Source organism: Lolium rigidum, chromosome 3 (assembly GCF_022539505.1).
Source record: "Lolium rigidum isolate FL_2022 chromosome 3, APGP_CSIRO_Lrig_0.1, whole genome shotgun sequence".
In the NCBI taxonomy this organism is placed as follows: Eukaryota; Viridiplantae; Streptophyta; class Magnoliopsida; order Poales; family Poaceae; genus Lolium; species Lolium rigidum.
In genome coordinates this window covers 97409619-97425285 of record NC_061510.1, presented here as the reverse complement: position 1 = coordinate 97425285, position 15667 = coordinate 97409619, and positions in this window count along the sequence as shown.

The following is a 15667-nucleotide window of genomic DNA, read 5'->3' as shown; positions in this document are numbered from 1 at the left end:
TGTGAATTTCACTTGGAGGATAGAACTTAGAATAAAACCGGGGCACAATATCATTCCATTCAAGAGAATCCCCATTATCCAAGTAATTTATACCAATGCGCCGCCTTACCAGACAGCGATATAGAGAATAGTTTCTTCCTCACTTCATCCATAGCAATACCTGCACACTTGAATAAACCGCATAATTCATGTAAGAACAATAAATGATCTCCAGGGTGGACAGTTCCATCCCCTTCATAGCGGTTATCCATAACACGTTCAATAATTTTCATAGGTATTTTATATGGTATCACTTCCTCACCTGGCGCCTCATCCACTACCGTTGCAGTAGTAGTAGATTTCCCAAATAAAAATTAAAGAGAAGATCTCTCCGTAATGACTTATAGCAACGAAGAGTAAATAAAATCAGCACAAACAAGTAAAGGTTTTCCTTACCAATTCCACTTACCAATAGCGCTTCACTCCCCGACAACGGCGCCGGAAAATAGTCTTGATGACCCACAAGTATAGGGGTGTATCGTAGTATTTTCGATAAGTAAGAATGTCGATCCCAACGAGGAGCGAGAAGGTGTTGACAAGCGGTTTCGATGAAGGATTCCCTGTAAATGCTCACGGACAAGTATTCGGGGGTTTTGATGTAACAAGTTGAATAAAGTACGAGTAAGTAAAGTGCGAGAGTAACAATTGCAGCGAGTGGCCCAATCCTTTTTAGCGCAAAGGACAAGCCGGTTTGTTTACTTATAATGACCAAACGTTCTCGAGGACACACGGGATTTTAGTCTAGTGCTTTCGCTACATACGGCTAAATAATCTTCATTGTTATGATAAGTGTTGTGTGGGTGAACCTATGCTAATGTACCGCCCTTCCTAGGACTAATACATACTTGTGATTATACCCCTTGCAAGCATCCGCAACTACAAGAAAGTAATTAAGATAAATCTAACCACAGACCTTAAACTCTGAGATCCTGCGATCCCTCCTGCATCGATATACCAACGGGGGTTTAGGTTTCTGTCACTCCGGCAACCCCGCAATCGGCAAACGAGTACAAGATGCATTCCCTTAGGCCCATAAAGGTGAAGTGTCATGTAGTCGACGTTCACATGACACCGCTAGAAGAATAACACCACAACTTAAATATCATACCATTGAATATTACTCAACCACAGTTCACTACTAACATTTAGACTTCACCCATGTCCTCAAGAACTAAACGAACTACTCACGAGACATCATATGGAACATGATCAGAGGTGATATGATGATGAATAACAATCTGAACATAAACTTGGTTCAATGGTTTCACTCAATAGCATCAACAACAAGTAGAGATCGATACCGGGAGAGTTTCCCCTATCAAACAATCAAGATCAAACCCAAATTGCTACGGCGGTGACGATGTCCAGCGGTGGAGACGGCGGTGATGATGGTGGAGATGATGATGATGGTGATGGAGATGATGTCCAGCTCGATAACGGTGACGATGGCGTCGATTTCCCCTCCGGGAGGGAATTTCCCGGCGGATTCCCGCCGCCGGAGAGCTCTTTTCTCTCTGGTGTTCTCCGCCCCGCGAGGCGGCTGTAACTCTTCGTGAGGTACCCTCTCGTGGCTTAGGTTTTCGGGACGAAGGGTTTCGCGAAGAAAAGGAGGCGAAAGGGGCCGTGGGGCCCCCACACCACATGGTGGCGCGGCCGAGCCATGGGCCGCGCCGGCCTCCGGTCCGGCCCCACCTTGGGCCCTCTCAGCTCCTCCTTCTGGCTTCCTTCGTCATCTTGAAAAATAGGATTTTTGGTATAATTTCCTTCCACAGTTGATCTTCCGAAATATTGCGTTCTGACGGTGCTTTTTCCAGCAGAATCCTGGTTCCGGTGCTTGATCCTCCAATAATGATGAAACATGCAAAATAGATGAAATAACATAAGTATTGTGTCCCAATATGAAATATATCAATGAATAACAGCAAATTATGATATAAAATAGTGATGCAAATTGGACGTATCAGTCTCCAGGTAGAAGAGGCGGGCGCACGTGTGGCCCGGCGCGTACTTCTCATCGCAGTTGAAGCACAGCCCCTGGCGGCGCCGCTCGAGCTGCTCCGCAGCCGTCAGCCGTTTGAAGGGGCGAGTCGGCGCAGGAGGGCCCGCGGGGCGCGGCGGGGCGGTGGGCGTCGAGGCGGGTCGAAGCGCGGGACGAGCGCTGCCACGTTGCGCGTAGACCTGCTGCATGGCGATGGCCCGCTGCTCGTAGGCTCGTGCGTAGTACATGGCCGTCTGCAGGTCCGCAGGCTCGCGCATCTCGACGTCGACGCGGATGTAGTCGGGGAGGCCGCCGACGAAGAGATCGGCGCGCTGCCGCGCCGAGACGCCCGGGGCATGGCACGCGAGCGCCTGAAAGCAGTTGGCGAAGTCCTCGGACCGTGGTGGTGAAGGCGAGGCGTCCCAGCTCGGCGAGGCGGCTTCCGCGTAGGGTCGGCCCAAACCGCCGGAGGCACAGGTCGCGGAAGCGCTCCCGAGACGGCATACCGCCCTCGTCCCTGCTCGAGGGCGTAGTACCAAGTCCTGCGCGGCGCCCCGTAGGTGATAGGAGGCGATCCACGTGCGGTCGGTGTTGAGCGTCCGCTGCCCCGAAAGAACCGCTCACACCGGTTCGGCCGGTTCGGGGATCGGTGGCGCCGTCGTAGGTGGAGAACTCCGGCTTGGTGAAGCGGGGCGGCTGCTGTGCCGCAGGCGGGACCTCGGGGGCGCCCTCCTGGCGGCCCGGGTTGAAGGACGTGCTCGCGGCGAAGGGGGGCGCAAACCCGCCAGGACCGCCAAGGGTGTGGGCGGGCTGCTGGACCGTCGTCCGTGCCGCAGTTTGAGTGTAGATGGGCGACGCGTCGATCCATGTGGGAATTGGCGAAGGCGATGGCGGCCACCACGCGGGGCGCCCGTTGCTGGCGGCGGAGGCGGGCGGTGGGGCCGGCGGCGGAACGGCGGCCGGTGGGGCCGGCGGGTGCTGGCCGGCCTTGATCTCCGCGAGCTCGAAACGGATGGCGCGGAGACTGTCGGCGAGGTCCGCCAAAGTAGCGGGCAGGAGGTCGAGGCCCGTGGGGGCGGCGGTGGCCTGGTCTCCGTTGGCGGCGGCGGCGGCTCCCTGCAGCGCGTGGGCGCCGGTCATGGCGGTGGTGGTGTTGGTGGCGGCGGCGGACGTGGCGGTGATGGGGTCGACGGGGGGGCCGTTGGAGCCCATGAGACCTAGGCAATCTGATACCAAAGTGGTAGAGGCTAGGGTTCTACCGGGTCTAGGGCGGAGGTTGTAAGGGTGGAAGTGAGGGCGGAGAGGCTGGAGAGCTCGGCGCCGGCGGCTGGGCGCCGTCGCGGAGGAAGGAGGCGGCGGCTAGGGTTGGTGCGGCGGGGCGCAGGGGTCTCCCGTCTCCCTTCAGGAAGGGAGACGAGACAGTAATGATACTGAATATTGTCTGCTTAATCTCGAAGGGATACAAGTGTTTATATAGGAGGACGGCCTCCTCTAAACCCTAATTTACTTGGGCTAAGCCCCTAATTTACTTAGGCTAAGCCCATAACTAGCCACTAGTGGGCTTCCTGCGTGTATAGGTCAAACCGACCATAACATCAACATACCTAAAGTTGCAACATATATCAAATAAATTTAAATTAGTTCCACTATTTAGACAATAATGAGTAGGTTTAATTAAATACATGTAGACTGGATTATGTACGTATATAGGAAACGATACTTACTTTTGATTCATATCTGGGATGTTAACCTCATGCTTCAAACAAAAGGTTTTCACCTCTTCTATAAGACTTTCCCATCCACCTTCTCTCAATTCAGCAAGTAATATCTTTGTATTAGAAACAATATCCAGTGCATTTGCAATATCCAGAGTTTTATTTTGGAGTTTGACACACAAGACATCAGTGATCTTCATAATTTTCTCCATGAGGTGTAGAATGAAGACAAAATCAAATGTAATTAGGAAATTAAGGGCACCCTCGGCATCTCCTCTTGAATTCCACGGAACTGAGCGGTCATTTGCTAGATCAATAGTGCAAATTTGTTAGATAACATGCAATAAGAAATTCTGGTTATTTGAAACTAAGTAATTCTTGCTTACTTAATAACATCGATGGAAGCTGTAAGCCTTAGTCTTGCATCAGCAACCCGTTTCTTGCATTGCTTTATAATCACCTTATCAATATGAGTCATACTATTTTTCAGGCTTTCATAACATCGAACTGCAAATTGGTTGATAGGGACCCTCGGATATATAAAAACGCCTAGCATCATCTTGCTTGTCAGGAGTGAGTTCCCAGATTGGAAGACGTCTACCCGGGTCTCGATTATACTTTGTGGTTATAATCGTCGCTTGCTCTGGCTCGGGAATACCATGGTCGATTTCAGCATCACCGCTAGCCGAGTTAGGATTGTTTTCTTCGCCTGCTTGCACATCATCTACTTGTTCATCTGGCTGTGACATCGAATCAATTGGCTTGAAAAATTTCTGAATTCCGGCTCTTTTCCTTTTCATATCTACATAAGCACAATATAGTGTACAGGGATAGGTTAAAAGAGAGACTACAACGCAAGGATGAAATCTGGCAATACTGCAGTAGACTGACCTTTCTTTCTTCCCCGATTTTCCTCGCTCATGCTGTGCGGCCGCCGGCGTCTGATCGAAATTTGGGAGCTCGCTGAGTCGCTGGGCGCTGGCGCTGGGTGCCTGGGTGCCTGGGTCGGTCTGGCTCTCAGCCTCTCGCAGCTCTCGCTGGGTCTAGCCGTCTAGGTGGGCGATGGCGGCCGGCAGGAAGTTAGGGAGGCGAGCAGGTCCCTGGAGGCGAGGCGTCTACGCGTGGAGATGAAACGATCAATTGATCGTGGGTGCCAGGCTCAAGAATTGATCGATGGACTTCTCTCATTCTCTATTGGGCTTACGTATTTCTTTTTTTCTTTGACGTGGCTGGCCTGGTGGCTCTTTGGCAAGATTTACAATTACGTATAGGGGGGGGGGGCGAACCAGCCTGGTTTGACAAAAAAAACAGCGATCTGGTTAGGTCTCGCCCCCGCTCGTCCCCCCTTCCCTCCGTCCCTGCACGCAGGCCTCCCGTATGGCGGCAAACGTGCAGTCTAGTTTGATTGAAGAGTGTCGGAGCTAGCTAGCCAGCACCGGAAGCCACAAGTTTCGGCAACGTGGCCGGCCGGCCCGGGCGGGAGCGGGACGTGCGCGCCAACGTTGCTGTTGATCCACTTCTGTCCGGGAAACAAATTCGGGCGCGTGGTCGCCGTCGCTGTCTGACTTGCCCTCATGCTTCCTGTGCTGGCAAGGATACTGGAGAGGAGACCCCAGCAGGATTGTCTGACTTCCATGCAGGGCCGGCCCATACTTTTTCGGGGCCCGGGTGCAAAATGACAGAAAGGGGCCCTTATTCACATACACAAATTGTCTAAACAGTATATCTCAGGTTAAAAAAACACTCATACTTCATTAACAAACAATATTTAGTACATAGCATAGATCCTTGATCTTTTGACTCTCAAATGATAAAGAGGAGGCAGTCGCGAAAATTCCTAATTTAAAGAGAACCAGAGAGCAATAATCACCTAAAGAGCACAAATAAAAGGTATTAGACAATCTCCCAGCGGACAAAGAGTAAACAATCATGTGCAATTGTGATGAGCGAGACCTTTGCCAAATATATATACTCTTGACTTACCTTAAGTTCTTCAAATCCAGTTTTGAGTGAGACCTTCGCCACATCAACCATGAACTGAACGATTCTTTCCCTTTCCTGGCCAGCACTGTCTCTCAGACTCAACCACAAGCCATCACTTTTTGTTTTGCCTATGGGGATCAAGAGCTTAAGAACAGATTAAGAGGGGAGCTATTTAACAGAGGATTGACTATCGGTAAGGGCGGAAAAAATTACCTCTCTAAAATCCAGTTCCAAACGGCTATTTGATCCGGATAGGTTGAGAATTTAAGGGTGGAATTTGGGGAACAATGGAGGTATGGAGCTGTGCCGTTGGCCTCCATTAATGGAGGGCCGCAACCTCAGATTTGGGGGAGGACCGGATGAGGAGTCGAGGAGACTAGCCATCTTGTTTTGGTACTGGAGAGTCGAGAAAACAGAGGAATCGATCGATTCCTAAATCTATTGGGTGCTCCCGTCCCGTACATGCTGAGCTAGGTGGGCTGCACATCATCACATGGCCTTTGCGTTATTTGGAAAACAAAATTTCAACTACTAGTAATAGAACCACTAGCTGGGTCGGGGCCCCTGGCTCGCTAGGGCCCAGTGCGGACGCACTGTTTGCCCGGCCTATGGGCCGGCCCTGCTTCCATGCTCGTGCTTCCTGTGATGGCGTTATGCTGAATGAACCGAGGAAGAAGAAAGAATCGAAGAGTGTTTCAGATCACCGTTGGATGCAATTAAACGGTGGATCAACTTAATTACTGTACCAATACAGTAGCTACTCTACTGCAGACGAGCCGAGCCCGTATAGCAAGCAACGCAATGCATATAAGTTAGACGACTTCACAATTTTTAACATTCAACAACAAAATTGCTTACCAAAATAAAGTGTTTCCCTTGTTAATTATTTCACCATAAGAGTTGGGCAATGAAGTATGATTAGCGAGGAAAAAAATATGACATCAATCTCGATTGCATACAAAAGAAAAAAATGAAAAATGATATTAACATACTAAATGTACAATATTTATAAACTTAATTTAAGAAGGAATGGCTTTCTATGCTTTTTTAGGAACGCGATCAATCGAAAATGGTGAATGGAACCTGGGTGCGCGCGCACCCATTTACAAAAAGTTCAAAAAATGCTATTTAAAAGTTTCAAAAAAATGTGAAGTAAATTTTTGCATGTAGATATTATGTTGATACTTACTCGTGTGTGTTTTCACGGAGAAATACCATTGTGTGTGACCTACACAAAAATGACAAACACTACAACAAATGATGCATGTAGAGACGCTCAATTTATATGCTAAAGACGCTTAATTTCATCTCTACACGAGCGTAGAGTCGCTAAGTAAAGCGTCTTAGAAGCGTCTTCTTATGCACCGTCTCAAAATCTGTAGAGACACTATGTGAGCGTGTTTAGGAGAGATTGAGACGTTGATAAAGCATCCTTTATCATTGTACAGACGTTTTATTAGATGCCTTTACTGATCGTCTCTACTCATGTTGAGCCGCTTTATTGCGTCTTAAATAATTAGAATGTAATTTTTTCTGTATTGTTTATCTCTATTTGGTATTGCTGATAATTATCGATTGAAATGTAGAAGTTATATGTTTTCTATTACAAACGAAAAAGTAGTAAAAGAGTACAAGTCACTCTTTGAAAAAAATATCTTTATTTATTAAGAGCAATTGTATGTTACAATCGAACTGCAGATCTATTACAAAAATAAATTAGATTCGACCCACAAAATCCCATAAACCCTAAATACATTGTCCACCTAGTAGGTATCTATCTAACTATTAGCTTTTGTGTACAGCTCATAGTACATAAGCTTGCTTGGCACCATCTTAACTTCTCCTTAGATTTCCATGATACTTTTTTTACTGTCCGGCTTCAAAAATCATCGAAACACGGTTGCCCTGTACAGAAAGTCAAATCAAATACAAATAGAATAAGTAGAAAACTTCACTAGTAAATCTCATTTTTCGATAGGCACACTAATAAGAGAAATTTATGATGTATAATCAGTACATACATATGAATAATAAATATTGTGTTGAACATGCATGAGATCATTTTACTGAAAACTTGCGGCTCGTGAGAAGTGTGGTTTGCTACCTTGGCAATTTTTACTCTCTCCTCAAACAGAGACAAGTTTAAATAGGCTTCCATCGAACCATCATCATATCCTGCACTAACTAAACAAAACAACTGGATCATAACAAAATTGGAACTTGATAGATATTCCGTTATTACAATTGCTCAACAACCAAGCATTAACAAAGCAGGAGCGCAGTATTTTACCCAGAATACATAACAAAGGAGAGCAGCATCTCTTCACTTTGATACTCTAGCTTCTTTTTTGCACACTGTATATCAACACGAAAAAAATACTCAACAACATGCAGACATGCTTTGAAATTCACTAGTAACAGTTATAGATCTTAACTACTCCCTTTCTGTATGGACATTGGAAACCTTTTTATTGAACGCGTATGTGAAGAATGTCCATCTACATCCAATAGGAACTCGCTTGGGGAGAGTAACAAACATTCGAAGCATTGGTGCACGGCATCATCAGCTATTAACTGAGGCATCACAAAATTAAATCGAAAAATTGTAAGACTACCTCCAATGAATCATCGAACATAGTCAGTTCAAGACAAATGGATAAATAAGGTAGACGTTAGGTACCTTCTGCCATCATTTGGAAGTCTGGACAGTAATTGAACTTTATAAAAAATAGCAGTCTAACCAGCTTCACTAACCTGATGCCATTATGTAGCAGTTGAGCGGACACAAAAAGAAATTTCATCTCAGCGAAATTAACGAACACCTCATCTGTATGCATATTGGACGGAAAGCAACGGTGATCTAACCTGAGGATGTAGCCCTGTGCGAACTGGCAATTCTGCAGGCTGCGAGCAGTTTCTTCATGAACATCGGCGGATTGCGTCGCTTGTACCGCGGGAGCTCCATGACCGCTGGTGATGGTGGAGAAAAAGAGTGGTTCCTCATGACCTGGACGTCCGGGAAGAGAGGGTGATGTCAAGAACGTCGGCGCGGCGTGAACCAGCGATGCCACGAGAGAGGACGGCGGCGAGAAGATGAGCGGGAGGAAGATGGGGCGGCGATGTGAAGATCGGCGACATAAAGTAACTGGCGGCGGCAGTATGTTTTGGTTTTGGGCATCTCAGATCTCATCAGGGAGAGAGGAGGCGTGCGTTTTTTCTCTTACTCGCGGGATGGGCAGCAAACTTATTTAGGGTTATTAAACGTGGGTTACACAAAACATGCCACGATTTGAGCATCGTCTCAAAGAACGTCTCTAGGTGCTAATTGGTTCCGAATTTTGAGACGAACATACAAGGGTCCTATATAAAACGTCCCAACATGACAATTTTCTTGTAGTGAAAATGCAAATTCCTATTCCTGTGAATAGTACAAATTCCTGTTCACTATTTTCATTTGGACATTTTGTCATTTTTGTGCAGGTCACACACAATGATATTTTTTCGTGAAAACTCACACGAGTAAGTATCAACATAATATGTACATACAAAATTTTATTTCACATTTTTTTGAAACTTTTAAATAGTATTTTTTTTTAACTTTTCGTAAATGGGTGCGCGCGCACCCAGGTTCCATTCCTCCGGGTCACGCGATCAATGCATCAAAAAACTTACTTTTTTCGAAATGGGAGAAATATCACCCCAGCTTCTGCATCCAAGGGATGCACACGGCTTTTTTATTAGATTATTCAAACCACCTTACAAGAGCAATACAAAAGATTAAACTTGAAGCCACCTCGCTAAACCTACTGAGGGATGAAGGGGGTGACAATTCACCAACTCACATCATCTAAAAAACCAAATGCCTTCCCAGGCCGTCCAATAGCAGATGAGAAGCACATCCAGTCAAGCAGACTCTCAGCATACGCCAACAAACATGCCATAGAAGTTGCTACCGCTGTCTTCCTCGACTCCATCTTCAAGAGAGATCATCGCATTGACCATGCCAGTCCTGTCATCGATGCCGCCACGGCGCCAGACGACTCCACCATCCCGCGCGTGTCCATCACACTGCATCAGTCCCGAGACACCACTGCATCATGTCGTGACAACTCGACGGGACACATCAAAAGCACACCGCTCCACCTCAGCACCACCGCCATCCGTTGTCTGCTCCAAAAACGATACCCCCAACAGGGAGAACAGCGTTGCGCGCCGCCATCGTCCGATCCGGGAGACCCGGATCTAGGGTTTCCCCTGGAGCAGCCCAGACGAAGAACGCAGACTGCAGAGACAATGCATTCAACAAGGTAACAACGAAAAGCGCCGCCATCATCCGCCATGACCGAAGTCCGGGTCGGCTTTCACCGGCAGCTGCGCCTCGCCATCGGGAGCTAGGCGACGGATCGCGAGATCCGCCACAGCTAGCCACACAACTAGCCGATCTCCTCCGGCAAGAGACAAGACCACCACCGTGGTGCCACGGTCAGCGGCACATGACGCCCGCCACCTCCCACCAGGTCGACGCCGTCACCGCCATCCAGGGCCGCCGCCCTTGGTGCCGTGGTCCCAGACCTTGAGGAGGAGCAGCACAAGATCTGGCCCCATCACCACCCGCCCGGCGATGCCGAGGCGAGGAAGGGAGGAAGGGACCGCGCCGCCGCCCCCATCACCGCCCGCCCGGCGAGGCCGCGGCGAGGAACGGAGGAGAGGGCCGCGCCGCCATGGTTCCAGGGCCGCGCTGCCGCCCCCATCATCGCCCGCCCGACGAGGCCGTGGCGAAGACGGGATGAGAGGGCCGCGCCGCCATCGACCGCGAGGTACCGGGACCATCCCCCCGGCGCGGAGGCGTGCCTCCTACCGCCACACAAGGGGACCGCGCGCGGATCCCCGCCGCCCCCATCACCGGCCGCGCCAGGCTTCGCCGGCGGCAGCCTCAGGGGACGGCGAGGAGGGAGGAGGGGGTGGGGAAGGCGGCGGCGAGGAGGGAGGAGGGGGTGGGGAAGGCGGCGGCGAGGAGGGTTAGGGTTCCGCCCGAGTCACCCTAGAGGGGACGACCCGAGCGGGTTTTCGCGAATATTCTCGTGTCGGAGATGGGGACTTAATACCTCAGTTTAAGACCAGAGGTAGTTATTTAGAGGTATTAAGGACCTGTTGTTCTTGCCGCCATGGACGCGTTCGCGCCTGTACCTCCGCCCGGCAGCAGCACACAACGAAGCGGTGGCCAGAGCGGTGGTGCTGGCCCTCCTGGCGGCAGCGGTGACGGCGGGCTGACGTGAAAGAACAAGCGCGTGGCCGAAGATGTCTAAAAGGGCACCGAGAAGCTTGGGCGGGTGCGGCAGCCGAACGTGGTGGCACTCCGGGCCTCGAAGGACATGGAGGACAGGAGGAGCGGTCAGTGCTCAGTCAGTAGTCAGTACACCCCCCATCCCCTCCTACATATTCGCCATTGCTGATGTTCAGTTTCTTAGATTGGCAACAGTTTGCTACTGCACTTCATATCATTATAGCTTATTACAATCATCAGTCTGAAGAACTAGGATTCATATCGGAAATAATGAGTAAATTGTAGTCTTAATCTGCACGTTCTCTGAATAACTGATAGCATGAGCTTGGTCAAAATAATCCATGCAATCTATTATTAGATGCTATGGTTTGTCACACAATAATGCTTAAATCTTTGTTGTATACTTTTAAAGTGGCGGGGCTAAATCGCCATTGTACTTTATAATGTATATTTTCATTTCGTATAAATGCGAGAACATTGTTCAATTCAATGTAGCCACCCAACATTTTTCACAATATTTTGAAAAACGGATATTCATGTTTCTATTTTTTAAGCCTGAGTATTTCTCTTGTATTCTGCATGTCTTCCTGGCAATCTGCTCAGTTCAGAATTTTTTTATTGTCAGGTTCATAGTTCTAATGAAAGTTGACACTGAACTAGCCTAAAAGCATTGGGCGTCACCGCAGGTTAGCTAATAGTGCAATGGAGTCCACAATCATATATTGCTTAGATAAATATAAATTACTTTTTTCCATTTAGGTCACTTATACATTAGTCAGATTGTCCCACTGGTTTCAGATTTTCTTTTATTGCTTAGTTTGCTGAATGATTTTCTTATGGCTGATGTTTTTATGGGGTATGTTGTTCTCATCTTATGCAGTAATGAATTTTCTATTTGGCTGAATGAGACAGCAAATAGTGTCAAGCAAATAGTGTCAGGACTCAGAACAAATTGATGACATGTAGCAACAAAATCTTAGTAATCCATGCTCACTTCTATCAGCTCTATCTCTGCGTTCTTTTCTTACTTTGGAACCTGCATCATACCTCCAAAAAAGTCACTGCATGTATTTTATCTCAGGGGGAAACTACCTACAGTTCTCCAATGTATTCTTGTTATGTTGTGATTGTAGGTTTTCAACTGTTATTCTTGTCGCCTTTTATGTTTTTCACATGTTTTAAGATGGATGGCATGTGAATCCATGCACGTAACAACAGTGAAATCCTGGACACCGTATCAGACATTGAGGTCATCATCAACGAAGCGGATGATGTTGTGCTTCCAGGAACTAGCGAAGAAACTTTCCTGGACATCGTATCGAAATCATGGACCATCACCTTGATGAAATGGTATCAAAGCTCAAGCAAACTACCTGGTCAATTCGATAGTATCTGCTTGTAAATATTACTTTTCACTAAATAATAAGGGTGGTTGTTGTTTGGACTTTGAAGAGGTTGGATAAATTTCACATGAACTTTGGTTGTGAATATGTCGCGAAACATTACGAGACCCAAGGCGATTGGATCTCTGCCTCGTGCCTCTTGCCAGCGCCGCCGCTGATCGCCTCGTCTCTGTGGCCTTTGGGCCATGGAGGCGCGGTGGATCTCGGCCCTCGTCGGTGGGAGGGCTACGTTCCCTATTTTGAGGGCTTCGTTCTTCGTCTTTAGGGTCAAGGTTTGTAGGAGCGGCGCTCAGGTGGTGGTGGCGGCGTCTCGTGCAATAAGGTCTCCCTGGCTTCAACCCCATCTCAGCGGCAACGTCGAGAGGCTTGTGGGAGTGGTGTGGTCTTTGAGGATTTCGTCTAGCTGTGGGGATCTTCGGATCGTCAAGAAGCTTCATCGGCAGTTCTTCCTTCTTCTTCGTTCCTGGAACGGATGTGGTCTTTTTGACCCATTCGGCGACTTCCCGTCCGCAACCAACAACGTTAGGCCGACTCAGGGAGGAGCGCCGTCGCGCCGTCGACACGGTCTGGAGGTTGAAGATGAAGGGCTTCTCAAGGATCTCGTTGTAATTTTCGTTTTTCTTGGAGTGATTTGTACTGTTCGTTGTTTCTTTTAATGCCAAAGTCCTATTCGCAAAAAAAATGGCTTAAGTAGAATAGCTGATCCATTTGATTGTATCCACTTGTAAATATTAGTTGTCACTTTATGATGATAATAATAGGGATGTTTGAAATTTGCAGACTTTGAAAAAATTTCACATGAACTTTTTGTTGTGAGGACAATGTAACAAGAAAGGCTGGCTATCATCCAAAAAATTGCTTATGTGTCTTTCCTTTTGTTCTATAAATGAATGTGTATTTATGCAGTAATTTTATTTTTAGATAGGTGAAAATTAAGGTTTGCTCGGATGGTTTGTGACGCTACTTCATTTGCAACTATGTGTTTCAAACTGCAATCTAGTTTAGCAGAAAAAGGCCTCGTAGGGAAATGATACCAGGGTTATTGGTGTATACAGAAACTTGGTTCATTTCCGGAACTTCTGTTTGCAAAGAAGAGAAGCAACATTAACCATCGTCAACTTGAGCATATTATTGCCATCTTGGTGTGACTGCCTCAGGGAGGCGGTACTTCTTCAGCTTAGTGGAAATGCTCCTCCTGGCTTCCTGGTGTTGTGTGAAAGATTATTGTACTAGCTAATTAAACTAAAAGTCCGACGAGAGAATTCCTTATTTGTCCTTGGCTGAAGTTTGTCTTCCTTTTTTGGCCCTGGTAAATTTTTTCTTCCTTTCATGACCCACAAAGTTTGGTTGGTTCCTTATTTGGCTCTCTAGTACAATTTAAGCACTAACATGACCATTTTGCCCCTGCTGCAATATGCTGGCAAATTTTTGAGTTTCATAAAAATCTCAAATTTATTCCAGAAATACATGTATATGCTTGGGATGTACGTGCAATGTTTCGGGCACAAACTCGTTTTATTTTGGGCTGTGAAAAAACAAAAATCTGACAAGCGTACAGTGTACGTATAGTCAGTTAGAAATTTGTCTTTTTTGTATCTTCCAAAATACAATGTATTTTGGGCTGAAAATTCTGGCGTGCGTGTGGATTGTCTCTGTGTTTGTTCCTATTTAATATCAATTTTTTTGGAGCTGTGGAAATACAAAAAAAAATTGGAGTAATTTTCGGAAAATATTTGAGATTTTCTGGAATAATTTGCAGCAGGGGAAAAATGGTGCGCTGGTGCCAGCCACAGTGGGGGTCGTTTTTTTTAATAACCAACTAGTATATCACAACTTTTTTAGTGTAATTTTGTCACATATTGCAGCAGGGGCAAAATGGTCATCTTAGTGCTTAAATTGTACTAGAGGGTCAAATAAGGAACCAACCAAACTTTGTGGGTCATGAAAGGAAGAAAAAAATTGCCAGGGCCAAAAAAGGAAGGCAAACTTCAGACAGAGCCAAATAAGGAATTCTCTCAAGTCCGAACTGATGGAAAGAGAATAGTCAGTGTATTTATATTCAACATTCCCCCTCTCGTCTAGGCTATTTTAGTTCTTAGCGTGGGTTCGATGCAGGCCGCAGAATCTTTTTTACTTTTGTTTCTAAAACTGCGTAAGCAGAATCTTAAACTATACCATGAAAGATTACTGCACTAGCCAATTAAACCAAAAGTCTGAACTGATAGAAAGAGACTATGCAGTATATTTATATTCAACATTGTGAAGTTGTGACAGGATTTATCATTGAGCATTCCTGAGAGCGGTTAAGCTTGCATTTCTTGACAGCGAGAGAGAAAAACAATCATTTCTCTTTACTTTAGCGAAGTGTGAAAGTAAAAAACACTGCAATTTCACCAAAGTGACTTTGGTGTAAGGATCATAAGCACTTGACAGCAGTCATGTAAATACACTTCCAGCATGATCTCGGAAGTCCTCAACAAAATTAATATGGTAGACACTATTTGCTATGAGCACAGTACAATATCATCACAAAGATAAAATGTTTGGTTCCAAAATTTTCTTTCACCGGATTTTCCACTTCTGCTCCAGGGAAGCATATTCGATTTAAGCAGCAGGAGACACTAAGAGGGTAACTGCAAACTGCAAGAAGGTAAAGTGCCACTACATTTCAAACTAAAACATGTACAATCAGGAAAATAGATGGCAGGTAATAAACCTTGAGGCAGAGACTAGCATTACTAACTGTCCATCCAAAGAAGACTAAGTGCAAACTTGTAAACTCAAAACTATTTTACCTCAAAAAAAAAGTAAACTCAAAACTATTTAACGGTTTCTTGGTCTTTCTTGGTCTAACGGAACATACCGTTCATAGTTTCTTGCTCAAACCAGCCGTATTTAATTGAAACAAGTCATCATTTCAAGTTACAGAAAATTCATCCCAAATAACAGCAATTGTTTACTAAGCTGGGGTAATGATTTTTTTTCAAGATTCAGGGAATTAGACAGTTTGCCAAACTAGAAGAGATTAGTCCGCTTCACAAGTTATGAGCTGCGCTCTAGGCACTTTACAACACATATACGAGATGAAATCGTATGTAATAGTTAAATCCAACAAGCCAAGTAAACACTCTTTTAACTAATAAGAAATGTCCTATTTTAATTAAAAGTTCAGTGTCCTAAGGTACCAGCTAGAGTAGTTCAGTGTCCACTAGCAAACTGTAATTTGGTTCAGTTCTCCAAATTAGTTTGGTTCGGGGATTCTCCA